The 16,827-nt window shown below is 38.5% G+C and overlaps 1 protein-coding gene across 3 annotated transcripts in view; it reads right to left on the bottom strand.

Moving 5' to 3' along the window:
* Positions 1-16,827, bottom strand: part of RAB5C (RAB5C, member RAS oncogene family) — a 49,064-nt gene that overhangs the window by 16,825 nt on the left and 15,412 nt on the right. Inside the window, exon 2 of one of the 3 annotated variants that reach the window (XM_007482189.3) lies at positions 13,436-13,523. The exons of the other annotated variants lie outside the window; for them this stretch is intronic. The gene's annotated coding sequence lies outside the window, so the exon portion shown is untranslated. The remainder of the gene's footprint in view (positions 1-13,435; positions 13,524-16,827) is intronic. 3 annotated transcript variants of the gene reach the window in all.

Raw genomic sequence — 16,827 nt, 5'->3', positions numbered from 1 at the left:
CAAGAGAATACCCTTCAATTGGGGAATAGCTGAACAAATTGTGATATCTGTTGGTGATGGAATACTACTGAGCTAAAAGGAATAATGAATTGGAAGAACTCCATGTGAATTGGAACAATCTCCAGGAAGTGATGCAGAGCAAAAGGAGCAGAACCAGGAGAACATTGTATATGGAGACTGATACACTGTGATACAATCGAATATAATGGTCTTCTCTACTAGAAGTAATACAATGACCCAGGACAATTCTGAGGAGCTTATGAGAAATAACACTATCCATATCCAGAGAAAGAACTATGGGAATAAAAACACAGAAGAAAAACAACTGCTTGATCACATGGTTTGATGGGGATATGATTGGGGAAGTAGACAATCATTCTATTGCAAATAATAATATGGAAATAGGTCTTGATCAATAATACATGTAAAACCCAGTGGAATTACTTGTTGGCTCCAGGAAGGGGGTGGAAGGAGGAGAGGGAAAGAACATGAATCATATAACCATAGGAAAATCTCCTAAGTTAACTAATTAAATATATATTTTTAAATAAAAAAGAATATCCTCAGCATACACTGACACAATAAAGTTACTCAGCAGTCAGTAGTCAGAGGTAACATTTAATAATTTTAAACATTTGTTAGAAATAATCTATAAACTAGATAATGCACAGGTAATGGGGAGCTGATCAGATAGACCATGTAACCTTTTAACAGGAGAGCTTTCAGGACTTTCAAAGAGGAAATCCTCAATTCTGACTAGAACTCTTTATACAGAAACCAAAAAGGTAGAGATGATGGCCCCTTGGGTAATAAAATCCACATCCTAGAACCAGGTGAGGAAGAAAAATGAACAGCTTCCTTCTTGGTCATCCCTATTAAACCAATGAGGTCTTCAAACCCTTAATAAAGGATCAGGTCTTCCACACTCCTAGTTTATTTTTTAAAATGTTTAATGCCGTTAAAAGAGATACCATTAAGAGAATAGAGGATCAGATTTGAGAGCCTGGAAGGAATTTTAGAGTTAAATCAATGCCCCTTGTTTTACAGATAAGGAAATGGAGACCCAAAGAAGTTAACTTGCTTTTGACCATAACCTCCATCTTAACCTATGCCTTAATTCTCCGAAACCTATTCTTTCTCATGATGTTCTCCAATTCCTGTCTCCTAAGCACTTTTTTTTCTGGACACTACTATTGCTCTGACTTCACTTTCTTCCCTCCATTAACCCCATACTGTCTACTCTCAAATCCATTGTCCCCTCTGTTCAATTATTTTGAGTCCTTTGCCCAACCCTAACTCTGGATTACTTCTATCATCTGCCTCCTCTTCTACTTGCACACTAATGAATCCAAATCATCCAACTTGACTGCATATACTGCAAATTTAAGTCATTTCATTTTGGATTGATAAATCATCATTAATAGGCAATCCTTTTATTTCTCCTTAATTAATTTCCTATTCTGCTGCCATAGAGGATATTCCAAACCTCTATTCTCTATGCTACCCAAAGATGAGGCTCTAGAATTATTCTGAGAAAATTAAGACCATTCATTGTGACCTTTCTCTTTTCCCTTCTCTTCATCTCAAAAACCTGCCCTCATCCCCAAGTCTTTCTCCTTTTGTTCCAATCTCTGATAACTAACTAGGTGGCTCTTATCCTTTCCAAGATTAACCCTTCTACATGTGCCCTTGATCTTCCTTCTTCAGCCCTATAATCATTCCCTCCTCTTAACTGTTTCCTTCTCTGATGCTTTCATACACATCCAGGTTCCCATCATTCTTTAAAATCCTTCACCAGACTCTACATGTCCTCTTCTATCACTCAGCCAAATTCATAGAAAAAGCTATTTACACAAGTTGCCTCCCTCCACTTCCTCTCCTCCCACTCAATTCTTAGCCCTTTCTGACCTATCATTCAACTAAAACTGTTCATGTCAAAGATACCAATGATTTTTTAAAACCTTTACCTTCTGGCTTAGTATCAAACCAAGGGTTAAGCAGTTGGAATTAAGTGACTTGCCCAAGGTCACACAACTAGCAAGTGTCTGAGGCCAGATTTAAGTCAATGTCCTTTTGTCTCCAGGCCTAGTTCTCTATCCACTGCGTCATTTAACTGCTCCAGCAATGACCTTTTAACCGCCAAATCTGATGGTCTTCAAATAATTCTTTATATGTATGTGTGTATATTTTATTATAAAGATATTTTAATTTACCAATTACACATAATAAAAAATTTCCATATAAGTTTTCCAAAGTTATATGATCCAAATTGTCTCCCTCCCTCCCAGAGCTGGCAAGCAATTCAATCTGGATTACATATGTATTGTCATGCAAAAGAAATTTTCACAATGTTCATTTTTGTAACAGAATAATCATATAAAACCAGAACCCCCAAATAAAAACCCAAATAAACTAAAGTGAAAAATGGTATGCTTTGATCTGCATTACATCTCCAACAATTCTTTCACTGGTGGATAGCATTCCTTGTCATAAGTCCCTCAGAATTGTCCTGAATCACTGTATTGCTGAGAGTAGCTAAGTCTACCACAGCTGATCATTCCACAATATTGCTGTGTACAATGTTCTCATGGTTCGGCTTATTTCACTCAGCATCAGTTCATGTTCATCTTGTTCATCATTTCTTAAAGCACAATAGTATTCTTTCACCATCATATACTGCAATTTGTTCAGCCATTCTCCAAGTGATGGACATCCCTTCCATTTCCAAATCTTTGCCACCACAAAAAAGAGAAGCTACAAATGTTTTTGTAGAAGTAACCCCCGCCCCTTTTAAAATCTCTTTGGGCATGGTTCCAAATTGACCTCCAGAATGGTTGGATCAGTCCACAACTCCAACAGCAATGCATTAGTGTCCCAATTTTGCCACATCCTCTCCAACATTTATCATTTTCCTTTACTGTCAAATTGGCCAATCTGACAGGTATGAGGAGGTACCTCTTAATTATTATTTCTCTAATCAATAGTGATTTAGAGTATTTTTTCATATGACTATGTTAGCTTTAATTTGTTTGTTTGAAAATTGCCTATTCGTATCCTTTGGCCATTTATTAATTGGGGAATGATTTTTATTTTTATAAATATGAATTTGTTCTCTATATATTTGAGATATGAGGCCTTTATCAGAGATTATGTAAAATTTCTTCCCAAGTTTCCTGCTTTCCTACTAATCTTAGTTGCATTGGTTTTGTTTGTGCAAAAACTTTTAAATTTAATAAAATCAAAATTATCCAAATTATTCTAAATAAGAGAGCAGAGACTATTTAAGCACTTAATAAATGTTTTAACTACTGACTGAGCCCTCTTCCCATTGCTCTGTCCTACCTTCATCCCTTCATCTAGCACAAAGGCAGCTGGTTATTTTTTCCCTGGACCCTTGTACTGCCTTCCACGGTTAAATCCACACATTTGAGAGCACACACAAACACACACCCAGCACTTTTTATGATCACTGCCTCGTGGTTTTTCCTGGCACTACCTAGTGATCATGTGAGGAGAGGAGTCAAATGTTCAGAAAGTAATCACTAAGGAAGTGGATCCTGCCTTGAAGGGCAGGTTGGAAATCTCATAGTCATATACTGCCTAGAATAAACCCCCAACTCCAACCTGACATATTGGGAGAGAAGGGTAATTCCATGTCTTGTAAACACATGCTTGCCTACAAGTCAAATGATGATAAAAGTGATTCCATTTAGTTCTCACATGGGAGAAAGTAGAAAAGTTTTATGGTTTCTCATGAATCCATCTCTCCCCTAAGCAAAAAGTGGAATAGTGAAGGTGACCTTGATGAAATTCAACTAATTTGTCCTGGCAACCAAAAGGATAGGAGGGCCAAAATTTATCTTGGATGACAGGGCAAGAGCAAATAATTCATGAGATTATAGAATTTAGAGCTGGAAGGGGTATTAGTTATATAATCATAAAACCAGAGCACAAATTGGAAGGTAATCTCACAGATCACTTAATACAAGCAAGCTCAACTTGACTAATTTTCTTCTTTCTTTTCTTTTTAAACTATTACCTTTTGTCTTAGTATCAATTCTAAGACAGAAGAATGGCAAAAAGTGACCTTCCCAGGCTCACATAACTAGGAAGTATCTGAGGCTAAATCTGAACCCAGGTCCTTTAGACTCAAGGCCTGGTGCTCTTATTTACTATGCCATATAACTGCCCCTCAAAAATCCTTTCTAAGATATCCCCAGCAAGAAGAGATCATCTAGTTTCATTCAGCCTGAAGGTCAGAGAAGGCAAAAACTCACCATCATGAGCAAGTATTGATTCACCTAGGTGCTAGGCACAGGGAACACAAAAGAATGAAATAATCCTTACTCTCAAGGAGCTTAACATTCTGAGACAAATAGAAGTACAATCTGAAAATAAAGAGAGTACAAAAAAATACTAAATAAATACATTATAGTTTGTTAGGAGAGGAAAAGCTCTATGTCAAAGTTAGTCTTTGAGCTTTGTCCTGAAGAGATTTTATGAGGCAGAGGTGAAGAGGAAGGTTATTCTGGGCATGACTGTGGTCTGTTAAGTGTGATGTGGGAGGAATAGCAAGAAGGCCAGTGTGACCAGATCACAAGAGCAGGGAGGGAATAATGTAGTGCAGTCTGGAAAAACAGACTGGGGGCAGGCTGGGAAGGGCTTTAAAAGTTAATGACAGGAGTGCAGACTTGATCCTAGAAACACTAAGTTCTGAAGTAGCCAATCCCACTTACAGCAAGCCTAGTCAAATCCCCTCTTTTACAAATGACAGAGTGATAGGCAGAGAGGTAACGGGATCTGCCTACTGAGCTATATTTCAAATTTCAGCTTCTCCACCCCTGGCATTCCGACAAACAAAACCCAGTTGCACTTTCTACTATACCACAATGCCCCTGTTCTTTTTTCCCACAAAATTTCCAAAGTAAAAAAAAAAATCAGTAGCAAGGCTTGAAACAGCAAAGCATAGCTAGACAGTATTAGGAGACCTGAATTGGATTAGCTAAGAAACTAGGAAATCACAACTTTTCTGAGCCTCATTTTTCCTAATCTAAAACTACTAACATCACCTCTCTCACAGGGTTACTGAGGTGAACAATCTTTGGAAATCTTAAAGTGCTATGTAAATGTCAGTTACTATCTCTTTCAACCATCAGCCAAATACCCTCTTTACCCTTATTTCCAAAGATCCTGCCCCCACCTCAGGGAAACAATCCTTGCTTGGACCCAGAAACAAGGACAGGAGCTATGAGAAAGAATACTGGATCCATGGTTGAAGAGTAGTGAAACATGAAGCAGGAAAATAGCCAAATCACTGGCCCTTTTCTACAGAGAGGAAGAACTGGCAGATGCCAATCCAGAGTTAGATATTGTGGCCATATAAGCAATTAGCTTTAGGGATGTGGGTGGAGAGAGAATAGGGGGATAGTAGCTCCCAAATGTAATCATATCTGGGAATTCTAGATACTCCAGACAGTAACAGAAGTATGACCCAATAAAAGTCAAAGAGAAACTCAGAAATAATACTGTATGGGGCAGTTAGGTAGCCTGTAGTTGGGAAGACCTAAGTTCAAATCTGACCTCAGATATTCCTAGCTGTGTGACCCTGGACAAGTCACTTAAACCCAATTGCCTAGCCCTTACCACTCTTCTGTCTTAGAACTGATATTAAGACAGAGGATAAGAGTTAAAAGAAAGAAATGAACACTAACAAAAATTTTTAACGTAAAGGGAGAAAAAAGAATTCCTTTCCCAATTAAAAAAAAATAGTATTAAACTGGGGGGGAAAAAACCCTGCAAGTTCAGAGAATGACAAACTTCTAATGCCTTGGGCTGTTGGACCAAAAAGAAAATTCTTGCTGACCACAAAATCATAAGTCAACAAGCCCACATAATATACCAAGGTAACACTAACAGACAGCCCAGACTGGAGCTTTGAAAAAATCCTTACCTGCCCATGCTTCCCTAAGTTCAAATTTAACATCACCTCACTCTTGAGACCCTATACTTTTCAAAAGGAACCAAAAAACAAAGTTAACCTCAGATAAGGCAGATTCTGTCTCTCCTTTACTTGATTATTTTCATCCACTTTTCCCTAATCCAAAGAGTTCACCTACTTTGTACTCATTACTCTTTTGGTTTAATGGATTAGTGATTCCAGTCTGGGTGTCTTTCAAGTTTTCGGTCAGCTTCAAAGACATTTGGCTGAAGGGCATTGTCATGGCCTGTATAACCAGCTGATTTAAAGAAAACAGTTTACATAAGGAGACCCACCCTATCCCAAGAAGCAGGTGACATCACCAAAAGGGAACCAGAAAAAACATTCTTTGGTACTTGTCAATTCACAACAACTTTCCAGTTAAAAAGTTTTCCTTAGTGGAAGGTTTATAACGCAAGACCTGGGAGAAAAAAAGGGAGAAGCAACTCATCAATTCAAGAACAAAAGTCAAAGGACCTCAAAAAGATTTTACTGTTTCCAAAGCCAATGGAGGGTGAAGAAAGCTGAGCTAGGATGTTATAATTCAGAAAAGGTGGGAAATGACCTTCACTTATACTTGGAAATAGAGAACAAACTGGAAGAATAGGGCTGCCTATTCCTCTAACCAAACCCAGTGGAATCAGAGGAAGTGACTAAATGAGAACCCCCCACCCCCACCATGGCTCTCATCTGATTACAGTCAAAAGAAATTGAAAAAGTTAAGAATACTGGCCACCCAGTTTGTTGCTGTATCCTGGAGACCCTTAGACTCTAATTTTTAATAATCAAGCAAAAACAATGCAAATACATAATCTTATATCCAACATAATGGAAAATGAAAACTCGAATGATGAGAAACCAGTTCCTACTCTTAAGTATATTTTCTATTTTCTTCACTCCTAACAGGATTAGCAAAATAAAGGAAGAAGAAGAAAGCTCCTGAGACAAAAGATCTTTTTAAAAGGCAACTAAAAAATACATCAGGGCCAAAGTGATCAAACATTAGGGCAACATGGTGGTTGAACATAATAAAGACATATCCATTGCTTTTAAAAACCTTTACTTTCTGTCTTAAAATTGATACAAAGTATTGCTTCCAACAAGGCAGAAGAGTGGTAAGGGCTAGACAATTGGGATTGTGACTTTCCCAGGGTCACACACCTAGGAAGTATTTTGAGGACAAATTTGAACCCAGAACCTCACGTCTCTAGACCTGGCGCAGTATCCACTGAGCCACCTGGTTGCCTATATATTTACTGTTTAAAATGAAAACTGGATTTCGGTGCTTTAATTTCTATGAGGATTGCTGCAAGCAAAATGCTTGGTAAACTAAAATTGTACAAATGTGATTTAATTGAAAAATTCAGCTATATTTGAACCATAATTCAAATTTTGGTTTCAAAGTCATCTGGGAGAAAAAGGAAGCTGTTATGTCCAAAAAAACAAGCTCATAGTCCACTTTCAAGAAGCACTGGGAGGGGTCTGGAGAATCTCATATTAATATCATTAAGAGGAAAGAGGGAAGAAAGAATATGTGGCCCATGGGGCAGCTAGGTGGCTCAGAAGATAAAGTCAGGCTTACAGATTCAGGAGATCCTGGGTTCAAATCTGGCCTCAGATAAATCCTAGCTGTGTGACCCTGAGCAAGTCACTTAACCCTAATTGGCTAGCCCGTACCACAGTTCTGCCTTGGAACCAATACTTAGTATCAATTCTAAAATGGAACATAAGAGTTTAAAAAAAAATGACTATGTGGCTCTTGCAAGGTAGGGGTTGCTACCACTAGGAAGAGAATCATAAGTGCTATATAACCTTAGCAAAGGTTCCACTTTGGGGAGGACTAAGAGTGACCAATTGTTGAGAAGAGGTACTCATTATAAGAGCCTGAATACATTTTTCCCTCTTCAGAGAAGCCATGTATACTCTTGACCCCCTATTTGCCCAACTGCTAGTTCTATGTCTTATGTTATTCAAAAATTCTCCTTTGGATATTGCCAGAGGCTAGGTTCCTGAATGCTACTCAGCAAAGAGCAGTTCAAACTACTCTCCCATGGAGGAGTTAAAGGAAAGTCAGTCTACAGATATGCAGAGGTTTCACACAAACAAAACAAAGAACCACTAAAACACAGGGAATGCTGGGTCTGGAGTTTTGCCAAAATTAAGCCAAGGCAGAACACAACTGATCTCTGTGAAGATTCCCCTTATGCCTAAAAACTAGTGTGACTTCAGGACAGGTGCCAAGCAGAGTAAGTGAGGAGTAATCTCTTGAGAGAAGGGGCCATGACTTCCAGGACATTGTCACAGCTTTCTGACAACATAGAAGGATGTCAAAATATCCCCTCCCTAATCTTTACTGATTTCTGGGCCCCAGTGGAGAGACCAGCTCTTAGGAAAGGCCTAGCCAACAGCAGTAATAATTTCTAACTTTCTGATCACTGGAAAGGAGGCTCTGGTTTCCTTTTCCCCATCTTGTGTCCAACCCAAGCCAGCAATGGCCCATCTCCATAAGCCTTCTGATGCAAGTGTGGGCAGTAAAGAAAAAATATGGAGATGTGAAAAAAACCCAAAGTTCAGGAAGGGACCCTAGAAATATATATATATAAAAAAAAAACCTTACCTTCTGCCTTAGTACTGATTCCAAGGTGGAAGTGCAGTAATGGCTAGGCATTTGAGGTTAAGTGTCTTGCACAGAGTCACAAAGCTAGGAAATGTCTGGGGCCAGATTTGAACCTAAGACCTGCAGACTCCAGGCCTGGCACTCTATCCACTGAGCCACCTAGCAGCCCCAGGCTCTAGATGACTGAAGAACTCAGGTCACTACTTATATAATTAGGAAGTATGCCCTCCTGATTAGAGAAATGCAAATCAAAACAACTCTGAGGATATGGCAAAATTGGGATACTAATGCATTGCTAGTGGAATTGTGAACTGTTTCAACCATTATGGAAGGCAATTTGGAATTGTGCCCAAAGGGTTTTAAAAGAATGCATACTCTTTCATCCAGCCATACCACTGCTAGGTTTGTACCCCGACTGATGAAAAATGTTTGTACAAAAATATTCATATCTGTGCTCTTTGTGGTGGCAAAAAATTGGAAAATGAGGGGGTATCCCTCAATTGGGGAATGGCTGAACAAATTGTGGTAACTGTTGGTGATGGAATACTATTGTGCTCTAAGGAATGATGAACTGCTTGATTTCTATATGAACTGATGTGGAGTAAAACCAGAAGAATATTGTACATAGTAACTGAAACACTGTGGGATGATCAAATGTAATACTTTGCTACTAATAGCAATGCAGTGATCTAGGACAATCCTGAGGGACTTATGAGAAAGAATGCTATCTACATCTAGAGAAAGAACTGTGGGAGTAGAAACACAGAAGAAAAATCTGATTTATCACTTATTATATGGGCACACGATTTGGGGTTTTGGTTTTAAAAGTAATCTTGATTACAAAAATGAATAATATGGAAATAAATATCAAGTGATAATACAGGTATATCCAGTAGAATTGCTTGTCAGCTTCAAGAGAGGGGGAGAAAGGAGGGGAAAGGAGAGGGAGAGAACATAAATCATGTAGCCACAGGAAAAATATTCAAGTATATGTGTGTGTGTGTATATATATATATTTCCCCCCTTTAAGTACACAATTATCAGGTTAGGAACAGTAGGAACCAAACAAGGTGAAGGCAAATTTCTGTACCCAAGATCCTAGCATGTGATTGCTGATTATGGATACCATACCAATGATTCCCAGAAAATCTCACTCAAGATCAAAGCAGTAGGGGCAGTTAGATTCTTATACTGATATTCAACATTAATTCTAAGACAGAAAGTAAGGGTTAGAAAAAAAAAAGATCAAGGCAGCAGTAAAATCTCTGCTCCAAGATGGCAAGATCTAAAAGAAATTTTAGGAAAACATCTGATTTGGTTCCTTTTTGTGTCACAAATCCACATAAATCATTACACAAGGCATGCCAATAATGGGAACAAGGCCTGTAGGATTGATTGTTCATTCAGTATCATTCAGTTCATCACAGAAAAGTCACTAGGACTGAACATGGCACTGCTACCCCAACTAAAAGTGGAAGAAAAAGTCAACAAAGAGGGGGCTCCAGCCACTCTCATAAGACCTGGCATCCGAGCTGTACCCTCTGCATCTAAGTCTATTCATAGGGTACCCAAATTAAGGTGAGGGGATAGGATCTCTGCTACCCTTGTCAATCAATTAATAAGCATTTACTGAGTGTTTATTATATGCGAGGAACTGTGCTAGGGAAACAAACATAGAAATAAAGCAATCCCTATATGGAAGGAGCTTACATTCTATCAGAAGAGACATGTATATACACAAAATAAATACAAACTAATACAAGGTAAATTTCTTGGTGGGAGAGCACTAGAATCTAGATGGGGAAGGGAGGAAAGGTACCAGAAAAGATTTTCCATAAAAAGTGTCATAAGCATTCAAGGAAACAAGGGATTCTAAGAGGTAGGGATGATGCAGGAATATAGCCCAGGCATAGGATCAGCCAGTGCAAAGATAAAGGATAAAGCATTAATTAAGAGATGAGGAGCAGCAAATAAGCCAGCCAGGTTGGCACATAGACTCTGGGATTATGGAAGTCATATATAGTTGGAAAGAGACTGGGATCAGGTGAGAAAGGCTAAACAGAGATACTTATAATTGATCCTAGAGGATATAAGGAGCTGTAATGACATGATTAAACTTATGTACTTTAGAATATCACTTTGGCAGTTGTGTGGAGTATAGATTGGAAAGGGGAAAGGCCTGAGACAGAGAAACAAATTGGAAAATTGCAAGAGATAATGAGTGTTTAAACTGGAGTGGTGGCCATGCGAGAAAAGTCAATCTATAAGCATTTTTATTTACTATATTTACCATGTGCCAGGGAGTGCTGAGTGGAAATTCAAAGAAAGGTAAAAAAAGACAGTCCCTGCCCTCTGAGGAATTCATAATCTAATAGGGGAAGCAATCTCTGAAAGGGAGCCATCCTTGTACAAACAAGCTTAAGACAAGATAAACAGGAAATAATCAACAAACTAGAAATAAAAGAAAGTGGGAAAGCTTCCTGTAGGAGATGGAATTTTAGCTGGGACTTAAAGAGAGTCAGAGAAACCAGGAGTTGAGAGTGACTATTCCTAACATGGGAGATAGATAGTTAGTGGAAATGCCAGGGGTCAGGGGATGAACAGCAAGGAGGAGGCCAATGTCACAGGATCACAGAATATGTGGATTTTATATTTGATCCTAGAGGCAACTGGAATCCAATGAAGTTTACTGGGGAGAAGGGGAATGACATGCTTTAGGAAAAACACTTTGACAGCTGAATAGAGGACTGGAATGGGGCAGGTAGACCATCCAGCAATCTACTGCAATGGTCTAGGTATGAGGAGACTGGCACCAAGGTTGTAAAAGTATTAGAGGAGCAAAGGGGATAAATTTGAGAGATGTGGCAAAGGTGAAATCAACAGGTCTTGGTAACTGAATAGATATGGGAGGGAAGAAAGGGTGAGGCCCTTGGAGTTGTTGAGTTTAAGCTATCCACCAGCATTCAGTTCCAGATGTCTTTAATAGGCAGTTGAAAACAAGGCTGGAGGGTCAGCAGAGGAAGAAATAGATGAGTCAGATATTGTGGAAGATTTGGCAACCATTTGGATATGCAGGGAGAGGAAAAGAGTCAAGAATAGTACAAGATTGCAAAGGAAGATAGTATCATTGACAGATACAGGATAAATTAGGAAAGAAGTAGGTTTTGGTCAAAAGACATGTTCAGTTTTGGACACAGGTCTAAGAGGTTTCTGGGACATTCAGTTTGAAATATCCAACAGGCAACTGGAGTTATATCAATGAAGCTCAGGAGAGATGTTGGGGCTGATTATACAGATTTATGAGTCATATGCACAGAAAAAATATTTAAACCCATGGAAGTTGATGAGATCACCAAGTGACAGAATGTAAATAGAGAAGATTAAGTGGGTTTAGAAGAGAAGCTTGGGGCATAACTTAAGGTGTAAAATATGGAAGATGAATCAGCAAAAGTGACTGAAAAGGAATGGCTGAGATAGGTAGGAGAACCAAAGAGAGAATAATGTCACAAAAACTCTAGAAAAGATAAAGTGTCAAATGCTACAGTTAAGTCAAAGATGATAAGATTTAGGTCATCAGATGAGGCAATTTTAAAAAATCACTGTTAAATGGATATGCTACCTGAATATTAAAAGATCTTATCATAAAAAAAATGAATTACTAGAGAAGCAGGTCATCTACCTTTCACAGCTATATGTGGAATAAGAATGAATTCTTAACCAAAAAAGAGATAGAGGCAATTATGAAAACAGTTAATATTAATTACATGAAATTAAAAAGCTTTTTCCATGAGCAAAATTATGCCTCTAGGTTATTGATGGTGAACCTTTTAGAGACCAAGTCCCCAAACTGCAATCCTCATGCTGCATATGAGGCCCACCCCCACACCTTACCCTAGACAGGGGAGGGAGGAAGCACTCCCATTGGGCTGCTGGACAGAGGGATAGGTCATGTGAGAAATATCCTCAGGCCCACATGGAAAGGGGGAAGTGAGCAGCCCCCTCCAGCATGAGTGCCATAGGTTCACCAAAATGGCTCTAGGATAAGAAGAGAAGGTCAACTGGGAACAGATATTTATGTCAAATTTCTCAGATAGGGTTTGGTATTCAAGATATATAGGCAATAGTAATATGGAAGACCAAAAGTCAAAATAGAATAGAACCAAATAGAACCAAAAGCTAAATAGAGACATTGTCAAAGGACATGAACAGTTCTCCATTGAAGAATTATAAGCTATTAACAACTATAGAAAAGAATGCTCCAAAATATGAGAAATACAAATCAAAACAACTCTGAGGTTTCACTTCATACCCTATGAATTTGCAAAAATGACAAAAAATGGCAACAGTATTAGAGTCATGGAAAGATAGGCACAGTATTGCATTGTTGGTGGAACTGTAAAATAATATATCCATTTTGGAAAGGAACTTGGAATTATGCAAATAAAATGACTAAAAAGGGCATACATAGCCTTTGAACCTGAAATGCCCAAAGAAGTCATTGATAAGAAAGTCTCTACTTCAAAAATACCTATAACAGCACTTTTTTGTGACAAACAAGACCTGGGAACAAAGTAGCTATCAATCAGTTGGAAAATAGCCACAGAAATCATACTACATGAATGTAATGAAATATTACTGCTCCATAAGAAATTATGTGATGAATACAGAGAAACATGGAAAGATCTTACCAACTGATAAAGAGTAGAGTAAGCAAAGCCAAGAAAACAATATACACAGTAACAACTGAAATATAAATGAAAAGACACACACACACAAAAGTAAAGGTAACAAAATTATAAAGATCAAACAGGAATCAACTGAAGATATATGAAAAGACATACCCAAACTACCCCTTTGTACAGGTGGAAGGTCCACAGGTTTTCAGACTTTTTAAATGTATCAACCAGTTATGCTGACTTTTTTTCCTTTCTAAAAAAAAAATAACATTTGTCATATGGGACAGCATCTCCATATGGGAGAGAGAGGAATACATGGGATAACTATGGTGATATTATGTAAGAAACAAAAAAGATAACTAAAACATTTATTTTTTAAAAAAGCAATCAGTGACAACTTTGGAGACTGTTGTACTGTTGAAGGCTGAGATCAGAAATCGAATTTGAAGCTGAAAAAGTGAGAGGGGAGAGGAAATAGAAGCAAGAAATAAACAGTTTTTTTCTAGAAGTTTAGCTAAGAAAGAGAAGAGATACAGGAAACAGTAGGGTCCAGTAAAGGTTTTGTTTTGTTTTTCTTTTTTGTTGTTTTTTTCTGGAACAAGGAGGGAGTCACTTGGACATGCTTGTAGGCAGCAGGGAAAGAACCAGTAGAAAAGAAAAGGCTGAAGGTTACAGATGGGGGTAGAATGATCATGGGGGCAATCTATTAGACAAGAACAGAGGGGATGAAATCAAGGGGCCAGGCTTTATGAGAAAAGTTGCTAAAGTAAATAGTCGGGAATGAGGTCAGGAGGTTTTGAATTGTAGAGGAGACAAGAGAAAGTGCAAGATGAATGAGCTCTATTTTTCAGCAAAGTAGAAGGAAAGGTCCATAGAAGAAAAGGGAGCAAGGAATGGTGTGAAAGGGTTGAAGAAAAAAGAAGTTTATAATCATTTAGGAAGGAGTAAATGGACTGCCTTGCAGAGGTGAATCAAGGACCAATTAAAATTAGATAATATAAATTTGTAGTGGATCCACTGACCCGTTTCATGATTTCATTTAGCTCCATTCATCAACACTAAGAAAGAGCAGAAGTAGTGGTCTTCTGCCGAGTTGTTAGCCTCCCAAACCTTGATGGTAGTAGGAAAATCTACTTTTCATTGTTAATAAAAAATGGGGCAAGAAAAGGCTGATGGGTGAAGGGATTACTTATTTTAATTTCAAATTCTATAAAGGGTCAATATCGACCTCTTCTTCACCACAATAAATTACTGGCATAGGCGAGACAATAGCCACTTAATATAGAGGCAGAAGTGGCCACTTAAATCCCTGGCCTCTTTCAAAATTCAGCTCAGTTTCTAGAATTCTTTCCTCCCCAAATTACTTTTGTATTTATCTATCTACCCTTGTTTCCTCCACTATGGAATATCAATTCCTTCAGGGCAGTTTCACTCAACATAAATGAAATGAAACAGCTCCTCCCTCTAAGAATGAACAATTCAGTAGAGTGAGAAGGAAAAATCAATCAAGATAGGGTTCCAATGGGAAAAAGTCTTAGTAGAGTTTGGAAGAACATTAGACTCACCTACCTTTATCAGCAAAACCTCGGTCTTCAACTGGACTGCTTTTTGTTTTTCCAGAGCTTAGCATGGTACCTGACGCACAGTGGGCACTTACCTTTTTTTGTTTTTTAAAAACTTCTATGTCCTTTTTTTTTAAACTGTTACCTTGTATTTTAGAATCAATACTGAGTATTGGTTCCAAAGTAGAAGATCAGTAAGAGTTAGGTAATTGGGGTTAAGTGACTTGCCCAGGGTCACACAGTCAGGAAATATCTGAGGCCAGATTTGAACTTAAAAGTCCCCCAACTCTAGGCTTGAAGTTCTCTCCACTGTGCTACATAATCAATCCCAATCAATGTTTCCTGACTAACTGATTATTTTTTGGGATTAACCCCCCCCCCACACACACACACACACAGAGCAATATCTCTGATCTCCTTCCCCTTTACTCTCTCTATGATTCTGAAGCAGGATTTGTCATGGACCCACTGACTGAAAAGGAGCAACCCCAAACTCTCTAATCTCTGTTGCCTGCTCTCTCACCATCCCCACAGACCTTAATGCTGTCACTCCCAATATCCTCCTACTTCTTATTTATCTGCCCTTTCATTTTGCTCTCCAGAACTACAACTCTATAAATAACAAGCTTCCCTCTCTTACACCTCTCCCTCTCTTAACTCCTTCCATCTGACTCAGGCCTGGCTCCTAGATGACACCATAGTCTTCCAGTGAAGTACTAATTCTGCTCTCTCACATATCTCTCAACATACTGATCCTAACTTGAGATGCCATCACTCAGCAATCTATTCTCCTTTGAGGAAGAGTGGTAAGGGCTAGGCAATGGGGTAAAGTGGCCTGCCCAGGGTCACAAAACTAGGAAATATCTGAGGACAGATTAGAACCTAGTCTCTAGATCAAGTTCTCAATTCACTAAGACACAATTGCCTCTTCACCAAAATACTCAATTCCTCAACCTACTCTACTCCTATGACCTGTTGTTCTTACACACCATTTCAATTACACACAAAAAATAGTCACATTCTTGATCCAGCCATCATTTAAAAGGGCTTCACTTCTACATGCAAGAACTCTGAAATTTTTGCTTTATCTGAACACAATCCCCTATATCATAAACTGAAATTCCTCTACACTGTATTTTATCAAGTCATCTCTGTTCCAGCTGGTCTTTTCTCTTTCTGACCTCATCTCCTTAGTGAAGCAATTCACCTCTAGCTATCCCCTGCTCTTGAACTGCATACTCCCTTGTTCTGTGGTTGTTCATACTTCATCAAACCCTGGATTTTCCTAACATCCACCTCCTCAAAGCTGAAGAAAAGTCTGGAAACCATGCCAGCTGTTTTCACTACAAATTTCTATTACCTGATCTCAATTGGCCCTCACTACAGACCTTTTATTCCTACTCATTTCTCTATCCTACTCCCCTCCCCTTCCAAATCACTTCTTTCAAGTCTCTGATAGAAAACCTTTCCCACTCTCTCATCTGAGGCCCTTGCCTTTACCCTCAACATTCAAAAATTTGAGACTAATGAAAAACTCCCTTTCTTCCCCTCTTCCACACCTCACAGCTACTTGACTTCACCCTCCACTTTTTCTTCCTCTTCAGTCTCTGATGAAGAAATGGCCTTCTTCCTCCCCAAGGCCAACACCTTTATTCACACTTTTGATCTCATCAGCCCTTCCCATATTCTCCAGTAGAGTACCCCAGTCATCATTCTCCCCTCTCTAATCTTCAACCTCTCCTTATTGTTTCTTTCTTGAAACAAAAAAACAAACCAAAAAAACCCTTCCTTTTTATCTTAGGATCAATACTGTGTCTGTTCTTTTTAAAAAATTAATATTTTATTTTTTGCCAATCACATATAATAACAAATTTCCCGAAGTTATATGATCCAAATTGTCTTCCTCTCTCCTTCCCTTCTACCTCCCAGAGCTGGCAAGCAAGATCTGAGTTATACATGCATTATTTAAGTGTCTGTTCTGTTCTAAGGCAGAAA

This window comes from Monodelphis domestica, chromosome 2 (genome assembly GCF_027887165.1).
Source record: "Monodelphis domestica isolate mMonDom1 chromosome 2, mMonDom1.pri, whole genome shotgun sequence".
Taxonomy (NCBI): domain Eukaryota; kingdom Metazoa; phylum Chordata; class Mammalia; order Didelphimorphia; family Didelphidae; genus Monodelphis; species Monodelphis domestica.
This window is presented reverse-complemented; position numbering and strand designations above follow the sequence as displayed.